Source organism: Pseudorca crassidens, unplaced genomic scaffold (genome assembly GCF_039906515.1).
Source record: "Pseudorca crassidens isolate mPseCra1 unplaced genomic scaffold, mPseCra1.hap1 Scaffold_46, whole genome shotgun sequence".
In the NCBI taxonomy this organism is placed as follows: domain Eukaryota; kingdom Metazoa; phylum Chordata; class Mammalia; order Artiodactyla; family Delphinidae; genus Pseudorca; species Pseudorca crassidens.
Genome location: NW_027136299.1, coordinates 2,387,317 through 2,407,678, shown reverse-complemented (window position 1 = coordinate 2,407,678; position 20,362 = coordinate 2,387,317). Strand labels below are relative to the sequence as shown.

The 20,362-nt window shown below is 43.9% G+C and overlaps 1 long non-coding RNA gene across 1 annotated transcript in view; it reads left to right on the top strand.

Annotated features, from left to right (window-relative positions):
- Nucleotides 1-16,552, top strand: part of LOC137218210 (uncharacterized) — an 824,059-nt gene extending 807,507 nt beyond the window's left edge. The window contains exon 4 of the long non-coding RNA XR_010940528.1: nucleotides 16,526-16,552. This is a non-coding gene — a long non-coding RNA (uncharacterized lncRNA). The remainder of the gene's footprint in view (nucleotides 1-16,525) is intronic.
- The last annotated feature ends 3,810 nt before the right edge of the window (nucleotides 16,553-20,362 follow it).

The following is a 20,362-nucleotide window of genomic DNA, read 5'->3' as shown; positions in this document are numbered from 1 at the left end:
AAATTTGCCCGTCCAGACACCTCCAGCTAGTCTCTCATTGGTTCTCGCTATTCCTGTTCATCTTCCGCAGAAATTGCAAACTGGGCCAAACAGGAGGTTAAAGGGACTGACTCTCCAAGTCGGGAGGGTGTTAGTAAAGCGTCTGGAATGTTGCACCCGAGTACCAGGGTACGAAAACTGAGACATATTTGAACACGTTTCCCGGTCACATGGTTGATCGTACTCTAGGTTCCACATGCATGTTTTAGCTGAAGGAAGAATACCTTAAACCTGGGTAGTTGAAACCCGTGGAATGGGTACTATGCAATATGACTTCAAAGGGTCTTCATTTGCTCACCGAACCTCTCCAATCCTATCACTGCTGCGTTTATGCCCCTGTACACATGCTTGATTCTCTTTCGGAGACATAGCAATCCATAGGTTTTAAGATACTTACTAGTCAGGTACATTCTTAGGCGTTTAATATGCGGTGTTGAGTCCATTTCGTTGAGCAAGGAGTAGCTCTTGTCTATTACATATTTGGCTTAAGGAACTTTATCTGTGCTCATTTCAATCTCTGGTTTTATGCAGCACCCCAACTCACCTTTACCCTTAAGCAAGCATAAGTTGGTTTTCTAAATTTGAGACCCTGTTCTGTTCTGTAATTCAGTTCCTGTGTAGCCAAGTTTACATTCTGTGTATTACTGATATCTTATGATGTTTCTTTTTCTGTGTGACTTATTTCAGTTAGAATCATCGTACCTGAATCCACTCATTATGCTGCTACGGGCCTGATGACATAGATTTCATTGTTGAGTGATACTGCATTGTACGTAAGTACCACAACTTCTTTATCCATTTTTCACTTTCTGTGATATTGAACTTGTACGGTAAATGAGGTTCTTGTAAACAGAGGCGTCCCAAACTTTGGGGTGGCTGTGTCTTTTTGATTTTAATTTCCCTAAGCTATAGGACCATAAGTGGAAGTGCCCTAGGCTCTGTTGCTTTGTTTTTTAGATGTTTCAGGAAACACCATACACTTCTCCCGAGTGGCTGTTGGCAATTTACATCCCTCCCATCAACATGAAAAGGCTCCCAGTTCTCCATGGCCTGTCCTGCCTTTCTGGATTTTACACTTTTTTCAGATGGCCCTTTTGACCGGGGGGAAGTGAGACTTCATTGTAGTGCAGATTTCCTTTGCAAGCTTGCTTGGTTGGCCAAAAAGGGCGTATGCGTTTTTTCCTGAATATATTCAGGAAAAAACACATACGCCCTTTTTGGCCAAGTGCATCATTGTGGACGTTCTGCCTCTTTTCCTATGCTTTCAATGCAATTCCAGTGTACCTCCTGAAATCGGTTTCCTGCAATTCTGCCCCGCTTTCAAGTCCTCTTGGCAGCCTTACTTCAGTATATTTTTGGACGATAGCTGTCATTTATAACTCTGCAGGTTTGTGAATTACAGTGCCCCTGAGCTCCTTTCTTCAACTCGCTTTCTTTTGAGCTGGCCGCAACACCGCAGGATGGCTTCAGGCCCTAATCTGGTTCCGGCACGGCAAGCTGAGCCTTTGGTTAATTCCTCTTCCTGGTGGGAAATGAGAGTTAAATTTGCCCGTCCAGACACCTCCAGCTAGTCTCTCATTGGTTCTCGCTATTCCTGTTCATCTTCCGCAGAAATTGCAAACTGGGCCAAACAGGAGGTTAAAGGGACTGACTCTCCAAGTCGGGAGGGTGTTAGTAAAGCGTCTGGAATGTTGCACCCGAGTACCAGGGGAGGAAAACTGAGACATATTTGAACACGTCTCCTGTTCACACGGTTGATCATACTCTGGGTTCCACATGCATGTTTTAGCTGAAGGAAGAATACCTTAAACCTGGAGAGTTGAGACCCGTGGAATGGGTACCATGCAATATGACTTCAAAGGGTCTTCATTTGCTCACCGAACTTCTCCAATCCTATCACTGCTGCGTTTATCCCCCTGTACAGACGCTTGATTCTCTTTTGGAGACATAGCAATCCATAGGTTTTAAGATACTTACTAGTCAGGTACATTCTTAGGCGTTTAATATGCGGTGTTGAGTCCATTTCGTTGAGCAAGGAGTAGCTCTTGTCTATTACATATTTGGCTTAAGGAACTTTATCTGTGCTCATTTCAATCTCTGGTTTTATGCAGCACCCCAACTCACCTTTCCCCTTAAGCAAGCATAAGTTGGTTTTCTAAATTTGAGACCCTGTTCTGTTCTGTAATTCAGTTCCTGTGTAGCCAAGTTTACATTCCGTGTATTACTGATATCTTATGATGTTTCTTTTTCTGTGTGACTTATATCAGCTAGAATCATCATACCTGAATCCACTCATTGTGCTGCTAAGGGCCTGATGACATAGATTCCATTGCTGAGTGATATTGCTTTGTAAGTAAATACCACAACTTCTTTATCCATTTTTCACTTTCTGCGATGTTGAACTTGTACTGTAAATGAGGTTCTTGTAAACAGAGGCGTCCCAAACTTTGGGGTGGCTGTGTCTTTTTGATTTTAATTTCCCTAAGCTATAGGACCATAAGTGGAAGTGCCCTAGGCTCTGTTGCTTTGTTTTTTAGATGTTTCAGGAAACACCATACACTTCTCCCGAGTGGCTGTTGGCAATTTACATCCCGCCCATCAGCATAACAAGGCTCCCAGTTCTCCATGGCCTGTCCTGCCTTTCTGGATTTTACACTTTTTTCAGATGGCCCTTTTGACCGGGGGGAAGTGAGACTTCATTGTAGTGCAGATTTCCTTTGCAAGCTTGCTTGGTTGGCCAAAAAGGGCGTATGCGTTTTTTCCTGAATATATTCAGGAAAAAACGCATACGCCCTTTTTGGCCAAGTGCATCATTGTGGACGTTCTGCCTCTTTTCCTATGCTTTCAATGCAATTCCAGTCTACCTCCTGAAATCGGTTTCCTGCAATTCTGCCCCGCTTTCAAGTCCTCTTGGCAGCCTTACTTCAGTATATTTTTGGACGATAGCTGTCATTTATAACTCTGCAGGTTTGTGAATTACAGTGCCCCTGAGCTCCTTTCTTCAACTCGCTTTCTTTTGAGCTGGCCGCAACACCGCAGGATGGCTTCAGGCCCTAATCTGGTTCCGGCACGGCACGCTGAGCCTTTGGTTAATTCCTCTTCCTGGTGGGAAATGAGAGTTAAATTTGCCCGTCCAGACACCTCCAGCTAGTCTCTCATTGGTTCTCGCTATTCCTGTTCATCTTCCGCAGAAATTGCAAACTGGGCCAAACAGGAGGTTAAAGGGACTGACTCTCCAAGTCGGGAGGGTGTTAGTAAAGCGTCTGGAATGTTGCACCCGAGTACCAGGGGAGGAAAACTGAGACATATTTGAACACGTCTCCCGTTCACACGGTTGATCATACTCTGGGTTCCACATGCATGTTTTAGCTGAAGGAAGAATACCTTAAACCTGGAGAGTTGAGACCCGTGGAATGGGTACCATGCAATATGACTTCAAAGGGTCTTCATTTGCTCACCGAACTTCTCCAATCCTATCACTGCTGCGTTTATCACCCTGTACAGACGCTTGATTCTCTTTTGGAGACATAGCAATCCATAGGTTTTAAGATACTTACTAGTCAGGTACATTCTTAGGCATTTAATATGGGGTGTTGAGTCCATTTCGTTGAGCAAGGAGTAGCTCTTGTCTATTCCATATTTGGCTTAAGGAACTTTATCTGTGCTCATTTCAATCTCTGGTTTTATGCAGCACCCCAACTCACCTTTCCCCTTAAGCAAGCATAAGTTGGTTTTCTAAATTTGAGACCCTGTTCTGTTTTGGAATTCAGTTCCTGTGTAGCCAAGTTTACATTCTGTGTATTAGTGATATCTTATGATGTTTCTTTTTCTGTGTGACTTATTTCAGTTAGAATCATCGTACCTGAATCCACTCATTATGCTGCTACGGGCCTGATGACATAGATTTCATTGTTGAGTGATACTGCATTGTACGTAAGTACCACAACTTCTTTATCCATTTTTCACTTTCTGTGATATTGAACTTGTACGGTAAATGAGGTTCTTGTAAACAGAGGCGTCCCAAACTTTGGGGTGGCTGTGTCTTTTTGATTTTAATTTCCCTAAGCTATAGGACCATAAGTGGAAGTGCCCTAGGCTCTGTTGCTTTGTTTTTTAGATGTTTCAGGAAACACCATACACTTCTCCCGAGTGGCTGTTGGCAATTTACATCCCTCCCATCAGCATAACAAGGCTCCCAGTTCTCCATGGCCTGTCCTGCCTTTCTGGATTTTACACTTTTTTCAGATGGCCCTTTTGACCGGGGGGAAGTGAGACTTCATTGTAGTGCAGATTTCCTTTGCAAGCTTGCTTGGTTGGCCAAAAAGGGCGTATGCGTTTTTTCCTGAATATATTCAGGAAAAAACGCATACGCCCTTTTTGGCCAAGTGCATCATTGTGGACGTTCTGCCTCTTTTCCTATGCTTTCAATGCAATTCCAGTCTACCTCCTGAAATCGGTTTCCTGCAATTCTGCCCCGCTTTCAAGTCCTCTTGGCAGCCTTACTTCAGTATATTTTTGGACGATAGCTGTCATTTATAACTCTGCAGGTTTGTGAATTACAGTGCCCCTGAGCTCCTTTCTTCAACTCGCTTTCTTTTGAGCTGGCCGCAACACCGCAGGATGGCTTCAGGCCCTAATCTGGTTCCGGCACGGCAAGCTGAGCCTTTGGTTAATTCCTCTTCCTGGTGGGAAATGAGAGTTAAATTTGCCCGTCCAGACACCTCCAGCTAGTCTCTCATTGGTTCTCGCTATTCCTGTTCATCTTCCGCAGAAATTGCAAACTGGGCCAAACAGGAGGTTAAAGGGACTGACTCTCCAAGTCGGGAGGGTGTTAGTAAAGCGTCTGGAATGTTGCACCCGAGTACCAGGGGAGGAAAACTGAGACATATTTGAACACGTCTCCTGTTCACACGGTTGATCATACTCTGGGTTCCACATGCATGTTTTAGCTGAAGGAAGAATACCTTAAACCTGGAGAGTTGAGACCCGTGTAATGGGTACCATGCAATATGACTTCAAAGGGTCTTCATTTGCTCACCGAACTTCTCCAATCCTATCACTGCTGCGTTTATCCCCCTGTACAGACGCTTGATTCTCTTTTGGAGACATAGCAATCCATAGGTTTTAAGATACTTACTAGTCAGGTACATTCTTAGGCGTTTAATATGCGGTGTTGAGTCCATTTCGTTGAGCAAGGAGTAGCTCTTGTCTATTACATATTTGGCTTAAGGAACTTTATCTGTGCTCATTTCAATCTCTGGTTTTATGCAGCACCCCAACTCACCTTTCCCCTTAAGCAAGCATAAGTTGGTTTTCTAAATTTGAGACCCTGTTCTGTTCTGTAATTCAGTTCCTGTGTAGCCAAGTTTACATTCCGTGTATTACTGATATCTTATGATGTTTCTTTTTCTGTGTGACTTATATCAGCTAGAATCATCATACCTGAATCCACTCATTGTGCTGCTAAGGGCCTGATGACATAGATTCCATTGCTGAGTGATATTGCTTTGTAAGTAAATACCACAACTTCTTTATCCATTTTTCACTTTCTGCGATGTTGAACTTGTACTGTAAATGAGGTTCTTGTAAACAGAGGCGTCCCAAACTTTGGGGTGGCTGTGTCTTTTTGATTTTAATTTCCCTAAGCTATAGGACCATAAGTGGAAGTGCCCTAGGCTCTGTTGCTTTGTTTTTTAGATGTTTCAGGAAACACCATACACTTCTCCCGAGTGGCTGTTGGCAATTTACATCCCGCCCATCAGCATAACAAGGCTCCCAGTTCTCCATGGCCTGTCCTGCCTTTCTGGATTTTACACTTTTTTCAGATGGCCCTTTTGACCGGGGGGAAGTGAGACTTCATTGTAGTGCAGATTTCCTTTGCAAGCTTGCTTGGTTGGCCAAAAAGGGCGTATGCGTTTTTTCCTGAATATATTCAGGAAAAAACGCATACGCCCTTTTTGGCCAAGTGCATCATTGTGGACGTTCTGCCTCTTTTCCTATGCTTTCAATGCAATTCCAGTCTACCTCCTGAAATCGGTTTCCTGCAATTCTGCCCCGCTTTCAAGTCCTCTTGGCAGCCTTACTTCAGTATATTTTTGGACGATAGCTGTCATTTATAACTCTGCAGGTTTGTGAATTACAGTGCCCCTGAGCTCCTTTCTTCAACTCGCTTTCTTTTGAGCTGGCCGCAACACCGCAGGATGGCTTCAGGCCCTAATCTGGTTCCGGCACGGCACGCTGAGCCTTTGGTTAATTCCTCTTCCTGGTGGGAAATGAGAGTTAAATTTGCCCGTCCAGACACCTCCAGCTAGTCTCTCATTGGTTCTCGCTATTCCTGTTCATCTTCCGCAGAAATTGCAAACTGGGCCAAACAGGAGGTTAAAGGGACTGACTCTCCAAGTCGGGAGGGTGTTAGTAAAGCGTCTGGAATGTTGCACCCGAGTACCAGGGGAGGAAAACTGAGACATATTTGAACACGTCTCCCGTTCACACGGTTGATCATACTCTGGGTTCCACATGCATGTTTTAGCTGAAGGAAGAATACCTTAAACCTGGAGAGTTGAGACCCGTGGAATGGGTACCATGCAATATGACTTCAAAGGGTCTTCATTTGCTCACCGAACTTCTCCAATCCTATCACTGCTGCGTTTATCCCCCTGTACAGACGCTTGATTCTCTTTTGGAGACATAGCAATCCATAGGTTTTAAGATACTTACTAGTCAGGTACATTCTTAGGCATTTAATATGGGGTGTTGAGTCCATTTCGTTGAGCAAGGAGTAGCTCTTGTCTATTCCATATTTGGCTTAAGGAACTTTATCTGTGCTCATTTCAATCTCTGGTTTTATGCAGCACCCCAACTCACCTTTCCCCTTAAGCAAGCATAAGTTGGTTTTCTAAATTTGAGACCCTGTTCTGTTTTGGAATTCAGTTCCTGTGTAGCCAAGTTTACATTCTGTGTATTAGTGATATCTTATGATGTTTCTTTTTCTGTGTGACTTATTTCAGTTAGAATCATCGTACCTGAATCCACTCATTATGCTGCTACGGGCCTGATGACATAGATTTCATTGTTGAGTGATACTGCATTGTACGTAAGTACCACAACTTCTTTATCCATTTTTCACTTTCTGTGATATTGAACTTGTACGGTAAATGAGGTTCTTGTAAACAGAGGCGTCCCAAACTTTGGGGTGGCTGTGTCTTTTTGATTTTAATTTCCCTAAGCTATAGGACCATAAGTGGAAGTGCCCTAGGCTCTGTTGCTTTGTTTTTTAGATGTTTCAGGAAACACCATACACTTCTCCCGAGTGGCTGTTGGCAATTTACATCCCGCCCATCAGCATAACAAGGCTCCCAGTTCTCCATGGCCTGTCCTGCCTTTCTGGATTTTACACTTTTTTCAGATGGCCCTTTTGACCGGGGGGAAGTGAGACTTCATTGTAGTGCAGATTTCCTTTGCAAGCTTGCTTGGTTGGCCAAAAAGGGCGTATGCGTTTTTTCCTGAATATATTCAGGAAAAAACGCATACGCCCTTTTTGGCCAAGTGCATCATTGTGGACGTTCTGCCTCTTTTCCTATGCTTTCAATGCAATTCCAGTCTACCTCCTGAAATCGGTTTCCTGCAATTCTGCCCCGCTTTCAAGTCCTCTTGGCAGCCTTACTTCAGTATATTTTTGGACGATAGCTGTCATTTATAACTCTGCAGGTTTGTGAATTACAGTGCCCCTGAGCTCCTTTCTTCAACTCGCTTTCTTGTGACCTGGCCGCAACACCGCAGGATGGCTTCAGGCCCTAATCTGGTTCCGGCACGGCAAGCTGAGCCTTTGGTTAATTCCTCTTCCTGGTGGGAAATGAGAGTTAAATTTGCCCGTCCAGACACCTCCAGCTAGTCTCTCATTGGTTCTCGCTATTCCTGTTCATCTTCCACAGAAATTGCAAACAGGGCCAAACAGGAGGTTAAAGGGACTGACTCTCAAAGCCGGGAGGGTGTTAGTAAAGCGTCTGGAATGTTGCACCCGAGTACCAGGGTACGAAAACTGAGACATATTTGAACACGTTTCCCAATCACATGGTTGATCGTACTCTAGGTTCCACATGCATGTTTTAGCTGAAGGAAGAATACCTTAAACCTGGGTAGTTGAAACCCGTGGAATGGGTACTATGCAATATGACTTCAAAGGGTCTTCATTTGCTCACCGAATCTCTCCAATCCTATCACTGCTGCGTTTATGCCCCTGTACACATGCTTGATTCTCTTTCGGAGACATAGCAATCCATAGGTTTTAAGATACTTACTAGTCAGGTACATTCTTAGGCGTTTAATATGCGGTGTTGAGTCCATTTCGTTGAGCAAGGAGTAGCTCTTGTCTATTCCATATTTGGCTTAAGGAACTTTATCTGTGCTCATTTCAATCTCTGGTTTTATGCAGCACCCCAACTCACCTTTCCCCTTAAGCAAGCATAAGTTGGTTTTCTAAATTTGAGACCCTGTTCTGTTTTGGAATTCAGTTCCTGTGTAGCCAAGTTTACATTCTGTGTATTAGTGATATCTTATGATGTTTCTTTTTCTGTGTGACTTATTTCAGTTAGAATCATCGTACCTGAATCCACTCATTATGCTGCTACGGGCCTGATGACATAGATTTCATTGTTGAGTGATACTGCATTGTACGTAAGTACCACAACTTCTTTATCCATTTTTCACTTTCTGTGATATTGAACTTGTACGGTAAATGAGGTTCTTGTAAACAGAGGCGTCCCAAACTTTGGGGTGGCTGTGTCTTTTTGATTTTAATTTCCCTAAGCTATAGGACCATAAGTGGAAGTGCCCTAGGCTCTGTTGCTTTGTTTTTTAGATGTTTCAGGAAACACCATACACTTCTCCCGAGTGGCTGTTGGCAATTTACATCCCTCCCATCAGCATGAAAAGGCTCCCAGTTCTCCATGGCCTGTCCTGCCTTTCTGGATTTTACACTTTTTTCAGATGGCCCTTTTGACCGGGGGGAAGTGAGACTTCATTGTAGTGCAGATTTCCTTTGCAAGCTTGCTTGGTTGGCCAAAAAGGGCGTATGCGTTTTTTCCTGAATATATTCAGGAAAAAACGCATACGCCCTTTTTGGCCAAGTGCATCATTGTGGACGTTCTGCCTCTTTTCCTATGCTTTCAATGCAATTCCAGTCTACCTCCTGAAATCGGTTTCCTGCAATTCTGCCCCGCTTTCAAGTCCTCTTGGCAGCCTTACTTCAGTATATTTTTGGACGATAGCTGTCATTTATAACTCTGCAGGTTTGTGAATTACAGTGCCCCTGAGCTCCTTTCTTCAACTCGCTTTCTTGTGACCTGGCCGCAACACCGCAGGATGGCTTCAGGCCCTAATCTGGTTCCGGCACGGCACGCTGAGCCTTTGGTTAATTCCTCTTCCTGGTGGGAAATGAGAGTTAAATTTGCCCGTCCAGACACCTCCAGCTAGTCTCTCATTGGTTCTCGCTATTCCTGTTCATCTTCCGCAGAAATTGCAAACTGGGCCAAACAGGAGGTTAAAGGGACTGACTCTCCAAGTCGGGAGGGTGTTAGTAAAGTGTCTGGAATGTTGCACCCGAGTACCAGGGTACGAAAACTGAGACATATTTGAACACGTTTCCCGATCACATGGTTGATCGTCCTCTAGGTTCCACATGCATGTTTTAGCTGAAGGAAGAATACCTTAAACCTGGGTAGTTGAGACCCGTGGAATGGGTACTATGCAATATGACTTCAAAGGGTCTTCATTTGCTCACCGAACCTCTCCAATCCTATCACTGCTGCGTTTATGCCCCTGTACACATGCTTGATTCTCTTTCGGAGACATAGCAATCCATAGGTTTTAAGATACTTACTAGTCAGGTACATTCTTAGGCGTTTAATATGCGGTGTTGAGTCCATTTCGTTGAGCAAGGAGTAGCTCTTGTCTATTCCATATTTGGCTTAAGGAACTTTATCTGTGCTCATTTCAATCTCTGGTTTTATGCAGCACCCCAACTCACCTTTCCCCTTAAGCAAGCATAAGTTGGTTTTCTAAATTTGAGACCCTGTTCTGTTCTGTAATTCAGTTCCTGTGTAGCCAAGTTTACATTCCGTGTATTACTGATATCTTATGATGTTTCTTTTTCTGTGTGACTTATTTCAGTTAGAATCATCATACCTGAATCCACTCATTGTGCTGCTAAGGGCCTGATGACATAGATTTCATTGCTGAGTGATATTGCTTTGTAAGTAAATACCACAACTTCTTTATCCATTTTTCACTTTCTGCGATGTTGAACTTGTACTGTAAACGAGGTTCTTGTAAACAGAGGCGTCCCAAACTTTGGGGTGGCTGTGTCTTTTTGATTTTAATTTCCCTAAGCTATAGGACCATAAGTGGAAGTGCCCTAGGCTCTGTTGCTTTGTTTTTTAGATGTTTCAGGAAACACCATACACTTCTCCCGAGTGGCTGTTGGCAATTTACATCCCGCCCATCAGCATAACAAGGCTCCCAGTTCTCCATGGCCTGTCCTGCCTTTCTGGATTTTACACTTTTTTCAGATGGCCCTTTTGACCGGGGGGAAGTGAGACTTCATTGTAGTGCAGATTTCCTTTGCAAGCTTGCTTGGTTGGCCAAAAAGGGCGTATGCGTTTTTTCCTGAATATATTCAGGAAAAAACGCATACGCCCTTTTTGGCCAAGTGCATCATTGTGGACGTTCTGCCTCTTTTCCTATGCTTTCAATGCAATTCCAGTCTACCTCCTGAAATCGGTTTCCTGCAATTCTGCCCCGCTTTCAAGTCCTCTTGGCAGCCTTACTTCAGTATATTTTTGGACGATAGCTGTCATTTATAACTCTGCAGGTTTGTGAATTACAGTGCCCCTGAGCTCCTTTCTTCAACTCGCTTTCTTGTGACCTGGCCGCAACACCGCAGGATGGCTTCAGGCCCTAATCTGGTTCCGGCACGGCAAGCTGAGCCTTTGGTTAATTCCTCTTCCTGGTGGGAAATGAGAGTTAAATTTGCCCGTCCAGACACCTCCAGCTAGTCTCTCATTGGTTCTCGCTATTCCTGTTCATCTTCCGCAGAAATTGCAAACTGGGCCAAACAGGAGGTTAAAGGAACTGACTCTCCAAGTCGGGAGGGTGTTAGTAAAGCGTCTGGAATGTTGCACCCGAGTACCAGGGGAGGAAAACTGAGACATATTTGAACACGTCTCCCGTTCACACGGTTGATCATACTCTGGGTTCCACATGCATGTTTTAGCTGAAGGAAGAATACCTTAAACCTGGAGAGTTGAGACCCGTGTAATGGGTACCATGCAATATGACTTCAAAGGGTCTTCATTTGCTCACCGAACTTCTCCAATCCTATCACTGCTGCGTTTATCCCCCTGTACAGACACTTGATTCTCTTTTGGAGACATAGCAATCCATAGGTTTTAAGATACTTACTAGTCAGGTACATTCTTAGGCATTTAATATGGGGTGTTGAGTCCATTTCGTTGAGCAAGGAGTAGCTCTTGTCTATTCCATATTTGGCTTAAGGAACTTTATCTGTGCTCATTTCAATCTCTGGTTTTATGCAGCACCCCAACTCACCTTTCCCCTTAAGCAAGCATAAGTTGGTTTTCTAAATTTGAGACCCTGTTCTGTTTTGGAATTCAGTTCCTGTGTAGCCAAGTTTACATTCTGTGTATTAGTGATATCTTATGATGTTTCTTTTTCTGTGTGACTTATTTCAGTTAGAATCATCGTACCTGAATCCACTCATTATGCTGCTACGGGCCTGATGACATAGATTTCATTGTTGAGTGATACTGCATTGTACGTAAGTACCACAACTTCTTTATCCATTTTTCACTTTCTGTGATATTGAACTTGTACGGTAAATGAGGTTCTTGTAAACAGAGGCGTCCCAAACTTTGGGGTGGCTGTGTCTTTTTGATTTTAATTTCCCTAAGCTATAGGACCATAAGTGGAAGTGCCCTAGGCTCTGTTGCTTTGTTTTTTAGATGTTTCAGGAAACACCATACACTTCTCCCGAGTGGCTGTTGGCAATTTACATCCCGCCCATCAGCATAACAAGGCTCCCAGTTCTCCATGGCCTGTCCTGCCTTTCTGGATTTTACACTTTTTTCAGATGGCCCTTTTGACCGGGGGGAAGTGAGACTTCATTGTAGTGCAGATTTCCTTTGCAAGCTTGCTTGGTTGGCCAAAAAGGGCGTATGCGTTTTTTCCTGAATATATTCAGGAAAAAACGCATACGCCCTTTTTGGCCAAGTGCATCATTGTGGACGTTCTGCCTCTTTTCCTATGCTTTCAATGCAATTCCAGTCTACCTCCTGAAATCGGTTTCCTGCAATTCTGCCCCGCTTTCAAGTCCTCTTGGCAGCCTTACTTCAGTATATTTTTGGACGATAGCTGTCATTTATAACTCTGCAGGTTTGTGAATTACAGTGCCCCTGAGCTCCTTTCTTCAACTCGCTTTCTTTTGAGCTGGCCGCAACACCGCAGGATGGCTTCAGGCCCTAATCTGGTTCCGGCACGGCAAGCTGAGCCTTTGGTTAATTCCTCTTCCTGGTGGGAAATGAGAGTTAAATTTGCCCGTCCAGACACCTCCAGCTAGTCTCTCATTGGTTCTCGCTATTCCTGTTCATCTTCCACAGAAATTGCAAACTGGGCCAAACAGGAGGTTAAAGGGACTGACTCTCCAAGTCGGGAGGGTGTTAGTAAAGCATCTGGAATGTTGCACCCGAGTACCAGGGGAGGAAAACTGAGACATATTTGAACACGTCTCCCGTTCACACGGTTGATCATACTCTGGGTTCCACATGCATGTTTTAGCTGAAGGAAGAATACCTTAAACCTGGAGAGTTGAGACCCGTGTAATGGGTACCATGCAATATGACTTCAAAGGGTCTTCATTTGCTCACCGAACTTCTCCAATCCTATCACTGCTGCATTTATCCCCCTGTACAGACGCTTGATTCTCTTTTGGAGACATAGCAATCCATAGGTTTTAAGATACTTACTAGTCAGGTACATTCTTAGGCATTTAATATGGGGTGTTGAGTCCATTTCGTTGAGCAAGGAGTAGCTCTTGTCTATTCCATATTTGGCTTAAGGAACTTTATCTGTGCTCATTTCAATCTCTGGTTTTATGCAGCACCCCAACTCACCTTTCCCCTTAAGCAAGCATAAGTTGGTTTTCTAAATTTGAGACCCTGTTCTGTTTTGGAATTCAGTTCCTGTGTAACCAAGTTTACATTCTGTGTATTAGTGATATCTTATGATGTTTCTTTTTCTGTGTGACTTATTTCAGTTAGAATCATCGTACCTGAATCTACTCATTATGCTGCTACGGGCCTGATGACATAGATTTCATTGTTGAGTGATACTGCATTGTACGTAAGTACCACAACTTCTTTATCCATTTTTCACTTTCTGTGATATTGAACTTGTACGGTAAATGAGGTTCTTGTAAACAGAGGCGTCCCAAACTTTGGGGTGGCTGTGTCTTTTTGATTTTAATTTCCCTAAGCTATAGGACCATAAGTGGAAGTGCCCTAGGCTCTGTTGCTTTGTTTTTTAGATGTTTCAGGAAAAACCATACACTTCTCCCGAGTGGCTGTTGGCAATTTACATCCCTCCCATCAGCATAAAAAGGCTCCCAGTTCTCCATGGCCTGTCCTGCGTTTCTGGATTTTACACTTTTTTCAGATGGCCCTTTTGACCGGGGGGAAGTGAGACTTCATTGTAGTGCAGATTTCCTTTGCAAGTTTGCTTGGTTGGCCAAAAAGGGTGTATACGTTTTTTCCTGAATATATTCAGGAAAAAATGCATACGCACTTTTTGGCCAAGTGCATCATTGTGGACGTTCTGCCTCTTTTCCTATGCTTTCAATGCAATTCCAGTCTACCTCCTGAAATCGGTTTCCTGCAATTCTGCCCCGCTTTCAAGTCCTCTTGGCAGCCTTACTTCAGTATATTTTTGGACGATAGCTGTCATTTATAACTCTGCAGGTTTGTGAATTACAGTGCCCCTGAGCTCCTTTCTTCAACTCGCTTTCTTTTGAGCTGGCCGCAACACCGCAGGATGGCTTCAGGCCCTAATCTTGTTCCGGCACGGCACGCTGAGCCTTTGGTTATTTCCTCTTCCTGGTGGGAAATGAGAGTTAAATTTGCCCGTCCAGACACCTCCAGCTAGTCTCTCATAGGTTCTCCCTATTCCTGTTCATCTTCCGCAGAAATTGCAAACTGGGCCAAACAGGAGGTTAAAGGCGCTGACTCTCCAAGTGGGGAGAGTGTTAGGAAAGTGTCAGGAATGTTGCACCCGAGTACCAGGGGACCAAAACTGAGACATATTTGAACACGTCTCCGTTCACACGGTTGATCATACTCTGGGTTCCACATGCATGTTTTAGCTGAAGGAAGAATACCTTAAACCTGGAGAGTTGAGACCCGTGGAATGGGTACCATGCAATATGACTTCAAAGGGTCTTCATTTGCTCACCGAACTTCTCCAATCCTATCACTGCTGCGTTTATGCCCCTGTACACATGCTTGATTCTCTTTCAGAGACATAGCAATCCATAGGTTTTAAGATACTTACTAGTCAGGTACATTCTTAGGCGTTTAATATGCGGTGTTGAGTCCATTTCGTTGAGCAAGGAGTAGCTCTTGTCTATTCCATATTTGGCTTAAGGAACTTTATCTGTGCTCATTTCAATCTCTGGTTTTATGCAGCACCCCAACTCACCTTTACCCTTAAGCAAGCATAAGTTGGTTTTCTAAATTTGAGACCCTGTTCTGTTCTGTAATTCAGTTCCTGTGTAGCCAAGTTTACATTCCGTGTATTACTGATATCTTATGATGTTTCTTTTTCTGTGTGACTTATTTCAGTTAGAATCATCATACCTGAATCCACTCATTGTGCTGCTAAGGGCCTGATGACATAGATTTCATTGCTGAGTGATATTGCTTTGTAAGTAAATACCACAACTTCTTTATCCATTTTTCACTTTCTGCGATGTTGAACTTGTACTGTAAACGAGGTTCTTGTAAACAGAGGCGTCCCAAACTTTGGGGTGGCTGTGTCTTTTTGATTTTAATTTCCCTAAGCTATAGGACCATAAGTGGAAGTGCCCTAGGCTCTGTTGCTTTGTTTTTTAGATGTTTCAGGAAACACCATACACTTCTCCCGAGTGGCTGTTGGCAATTTACATCCCGCCCATCAGCATAACAAGGCTCCCAGTTCTCCATGGCCTGTCCTGCCTTTCTGGATTTTACACTTTTTTCAGATGGCCCTTTTGACCGGGGGGAAGTGAGACTTCATTGTAGTGCAGATTTCCTTTGCAAGCTTGCTTGGTTGGCCAAAAAGGGCATATGCGTTTTTTCCTGAATATATTCAGGAAAAAACGCATATGCCCTTTTTGGTCAAGTGCGTCATTGTGGACGTTCTGCGTCTTTTCCTATGCTTTCAATGCAATTCCAGTCTACCTCCTGAAATCGGTTTCCTGCAATTCTGCCCCGCTTTCAAGTCCTCTTGGCAGCCTTACTTCAGTATATTTTTGGACGATAGCTGTCATTTATAACTCTGCAGTTTTGTGAATTACAGTGCCCCTGAGCTCCTTTCTTCAACTCGCTTTCTTGTGACCTGGCCGCAACACCGCAGGATGGCTTCAGGCCCTAATCTGGTTCCGGCACGTCACGCTGAGCCTTTGGTTATTTCCTCTTCCTGGTGGGAAATGAGAGTTAAATTTGCCCGTCCAGACACCTCCAGCTAGTCTCTCATTCGTTCTCCCTATTCCTGTTCATCTTCCGCAGAAATTGCAAACTGGGCCAAACAGGAGGTTAAAGGCGCTGACTCTCCAAGTGGGGAGGGTGTTAGTAAAGCGTCTGGAATGTTGCACCCGGGTACCAGGGGACCAAAACTGAGACATATTTGAACACGTCTCCCGTTCACACGGTTGATCATACTCTGGGTTCCACATGCATGTTTTAGCTGAAGGAAGAATACCTTAAACCTGCAGAGTTGAGACCCGTGGAGTGGGTACCATGCAATATGACTTCAAAGTGTCTTCATTTGCTCACCGAACCTCTCCAATCCTATCACTGCTGTGTTTATGCCCCTGTACACATGCTTGATTCTCTTTCGGAGACATAGCAATCCATAGGTTTTAAGATACTTACTAGTCAGGTACATTCTTAGGCGTTTAATATGCGGTGTTGAGTCCATTTCGTTGAGCAAGGAGTAGCTCTTGTCTATTCCATATTTGGCTTAAGGAACTTTATCTGTGCTCATTTCAATCTCTGGTTTTATGCAGCACCCGAACTCACCTTTACCCTTAAGCAAGCATAAGTTGGTTTTCTAAATTTGAGACCCTGTTCTGTTCTGTAATTCAGTTCCTGTGTAGCCAAGTTTACATTCCGTGTATTACTGATATCTTATGATGTTTCTTTTTCTGTGTGACTTATATCAGTTAGAATTATCATACCTGAATCCACTCATTGTGCTGCTAAGGGCCTGATGACATAGATTCCATTGCTGAGTGATATTGCTTTGTAAGTAAATACCACAACTTCTTTATCCATTTTTCACTTTCTGCGATGTTGAACTTGTACTGTAAACGAGGTTCTTGTAAACAGAGGCGTCCCAAACTTTGGGGTGGCTGTGTCTTTTTGATTTTAATTTCCCTAAGCTATAGGACCATAAGTGGAAGTGCCCTAGGCTCTGTTGCTTTGTTTTTTAGATGTTTCAGGAAACACCATACACTTCTCCCGAGTGTCTGTTGGCAATTTACATGCCGCCCATCAGCATAACAAGGCTCCCAGTTCTCCATGGCCTGTCCTGCCTTTCTGGATTTTACACTTTTTTCAGATGGCCCTTTTGACCGGGGGGAAGTGAGACTTCATTGTAGTGCAGATTTCCTTTGCAAGCTTGCTTGGTTGGCCAAAAAGGGCGTATGCGTTTTTTCCTGAATATATTCAGGAAAAAACGCATACGCCCTTTTTGGCCAAGTGCATCATTGTGGACGTTCTGCCTCTTTTCCTATGCTTTCAATGCAATTCCAGTCTACCTCCTGAAATCGGTTTCCTGCAATTCTGCCCCGCTTTCAAGTCCTCTTGGCAGCCTTACTTCAGTATATTTTTGGACGATAGCTGTCATTTATAACTCTGCAGGTTTGTGAATTACAGTGCCCCTGAGCTCCTTTCTTCAACTCGCTTTCTTTTGAGCTGGCCGCAACACCGCAGGATGGCTTCAGGCCCTAATCTGGTTCCGGCACGGCACGCTGAGCCTTTGGTTAATTCCTCTTCCTGGTGGGAAATGAGAGTTAAATTTGCCCGTCCAGACACCTCCAGCTAGTCTCTCATTGGTTCTCGCTATTCCTGTTCATCTTCCGCAGAAATTGCAAACTGTGCCAAACAGGAGGTTAAAGGGACTGACTCTCCAAGTCGGGAGGGTGTTAGTAAAGCGTCTGGAATGTTGCACCCGAGTACCAGGGGAGGAAAACTGAGACATATTTGAACACGTCTCCCGTTCAAATGGTTGATCATACTCTGGGTTCCACATGCATGTTTTAGCTGAAGGAAGAATACCTTAAACCTGGAGAGTTGAGACCCGTGTAATGGGTACCATGCAATATGACTTCAAAGGGTCTTCATTTGCTCACCGAACCTCTCCAATCCTATCACTGCTGCGTTTATGCCCCGGTACACATGCTTGATTCTCTTTCGGAGACATAGCAATCCATAGGTTTTAAGATACTTACTAGTCAGGTACATTCTTAGGCGTTTAATATGGGGTGTTGAGTCCATTTCGTTGAGCAAGGAGTAGCTCTTGTCTATTCCATATTTGGCTTAAGGAACTTTATCTGTGCTCATTTCAATCTCTGGTTTTATGCAGCACCCCAACTCACCTTTCCCCTTAAGCAAGCATAAGTTGGTTTTCTAAATTTGAGACCCTGTTCTGTTTTGGAATTCAGTTCCTGTGTAGCCAAGTTTACATTCTGTGTATTAGTGATATCTTATGATGTTTCTTTTTCTGTGTGACTTATTTCAGTTAGAATCATCGTACCTGAATCCACTCATTATGCTTCTACGGGCCTGATGACATAGATTTCATTGTTGAGTGATACTGCATTGTACGTAAGTACCACAACTTCTTTATCCATTTTTCACTTTCTGTGATATTGAACTTGTACGGTAAATGAGGTTCTTGTAAACAGAGGCGTCCCAAACTTTGGGGTGGCTGTGTCTTTTTGATTTTAATTTCCCTAAGCTATAGGACCATAAGTGGAAGTGCCCTAGGCTCTGTTGCTTTGTTTTTTAGATGTTTCAGGAAACACCATACACTTCTCCCGAGTGTCTGTTGGCAATTTACATCCCGCCCATCAGCATAACAAGGCTCCCAGTTCTCCATGGCCTGCCCTGCCTTTCTGGATTTTACACTTGTTTCAGATGGCCCTTTTGACCGGGGGGAAGTGAGACTTCATTGTAGTGCAGATTTCCTTTGCAAGCTTGCTTGGTTGGCCAAAAAGGGCGTATGCGTTTTTTCCTGAATATATTCAGGAAAAAATGCATACGCCCTTTTTGGCCAAGTGCATCATTGTGGACGTTCTGCCTCTTTTCCTATGCTTTCAATGCAATTCCAGTCTACCTCCTGAAATCGGTTTCCTGCAATTCTGCCCCGCTTTCAAGTCCTCTTGGCAGCCTTACTTCAGTATATTTTTGGACGATAGCTGTCATTTATAACTCTGCAGTTTTGTGAATTACAGTGCCCCTGAGCTCCTTTCTTCAACTCGCTTTCTTGTGACCTGGCCGCAACACCGCAGGATGGCTTCAGGCCCTAATCTGGTTCCGGCACGGCACGCTGAGCCTTTGGTTAATTCCTCTTCCTGGTGGGAAATGAGAGTTAAATTTGCCCGTCCAGACACCTCCAGCTAGTCTCTCATTGGTTCTCGCTATTCCTGTTCATCTTCCGCAGAAATTGCAAACTGGGCCAAACAGGAGGTTAAAGGGACTGACTCTCCAAGTCGGGAGGGTGTTAGTAAAGCGTCTGGAATGTTGCACCCAAGTACCAGGGTACGAAAACTGAGACATATTTGAACACGTTTCCCGATCACATGGTTGATCATACTCTAGTTTCCACATGCATGTTTTAGCTGAAGGTAGAATACCTTAAACCTGGGTAGTTGAAACCCGTGGAATGGGTACCATGCAATATGACTTCAAAGGGTCTTCATTTGCTCACCGAACCTCTCCAATCCTATCACTGCTGCGTTTATGCCCCTGTACACATGCTTGATTCTCTTTCGGAGACATAGCAATCCATAGGTTTTAAGATACTTACTAGTCAGGTACATTCTTAGGCGTTTAATATGCGGTGTTGAGTCCATTTCGTTGAGCAAGGAGTAGCTCTTGTCTATTCCATATTTGGCTTAAGGAACTTTATCTGTGCTCATTTCAATCTCTGGTTTTATGCAGCACCCCAACTCACCTTTCCCCTTAAGCAAGCATAAGTTGGTTTTCTAAATTTGAGACCCTGTTCTGTTCTGTAATTCAGTTCCTGTGTAGCCAAGTTTACATTCCGTGTATTACTGATATCTTATGATGTTTCTTTTTCTGTGTGACTTATATCAGTTAGAATCATCATACCTGAATCCACTCATTGTGCTGCTAATGGCCTGATGACATAGATTTCATTGCTGAGTGATATTGCTTTGTAAGTAAATACCACAACTTCTTTATCCATTTTTCACTTTCTGCGATGTTGAACTTGTACTGTAAACGAGGTTCTTGTAAACAGAGGCGTCCCAAACTTTGGGGTGGCTGTGTCTTTTTGATTTTAATTTCCCTAAGCTATAGGACCATAAGTGGAAGTGCCCTAGGCTCTGTTGCTTTGTTTTTTAGATGTTTCAGGAAACACCATACACTTCTCCCGAGTGTCTGTTGGCAATTTACATCCCGCCCAACAGCATAACAAGGCTCCCAGTTCTCCATGGCCTGTCCTGCCTTTCTGGATTTTACACTTTTTTCAGATGGCCCTTTTGACCGGGGGGAAGTGAGACTTCATTGTAGTGCAGATTTCCTTTGCAAGCTTGCTTGGTTGGCCAAAAAGGGCGTATGCGTTTTTTCCTGAATATATTCAGGAAAAAACGCATACGCCCTTTTTGGCCAAGTGCATCATTGTGGACGTTCTGCCTCTTTTCCTATGCTTTCAATGCAATTCCAGTCTACCTCCTGAAATCGGTTTCCTGCAATTCTGCACCGCTTTCAAGTCCTCTTGGCAGCCTTACTTCAGTATATTTTTGGACGAT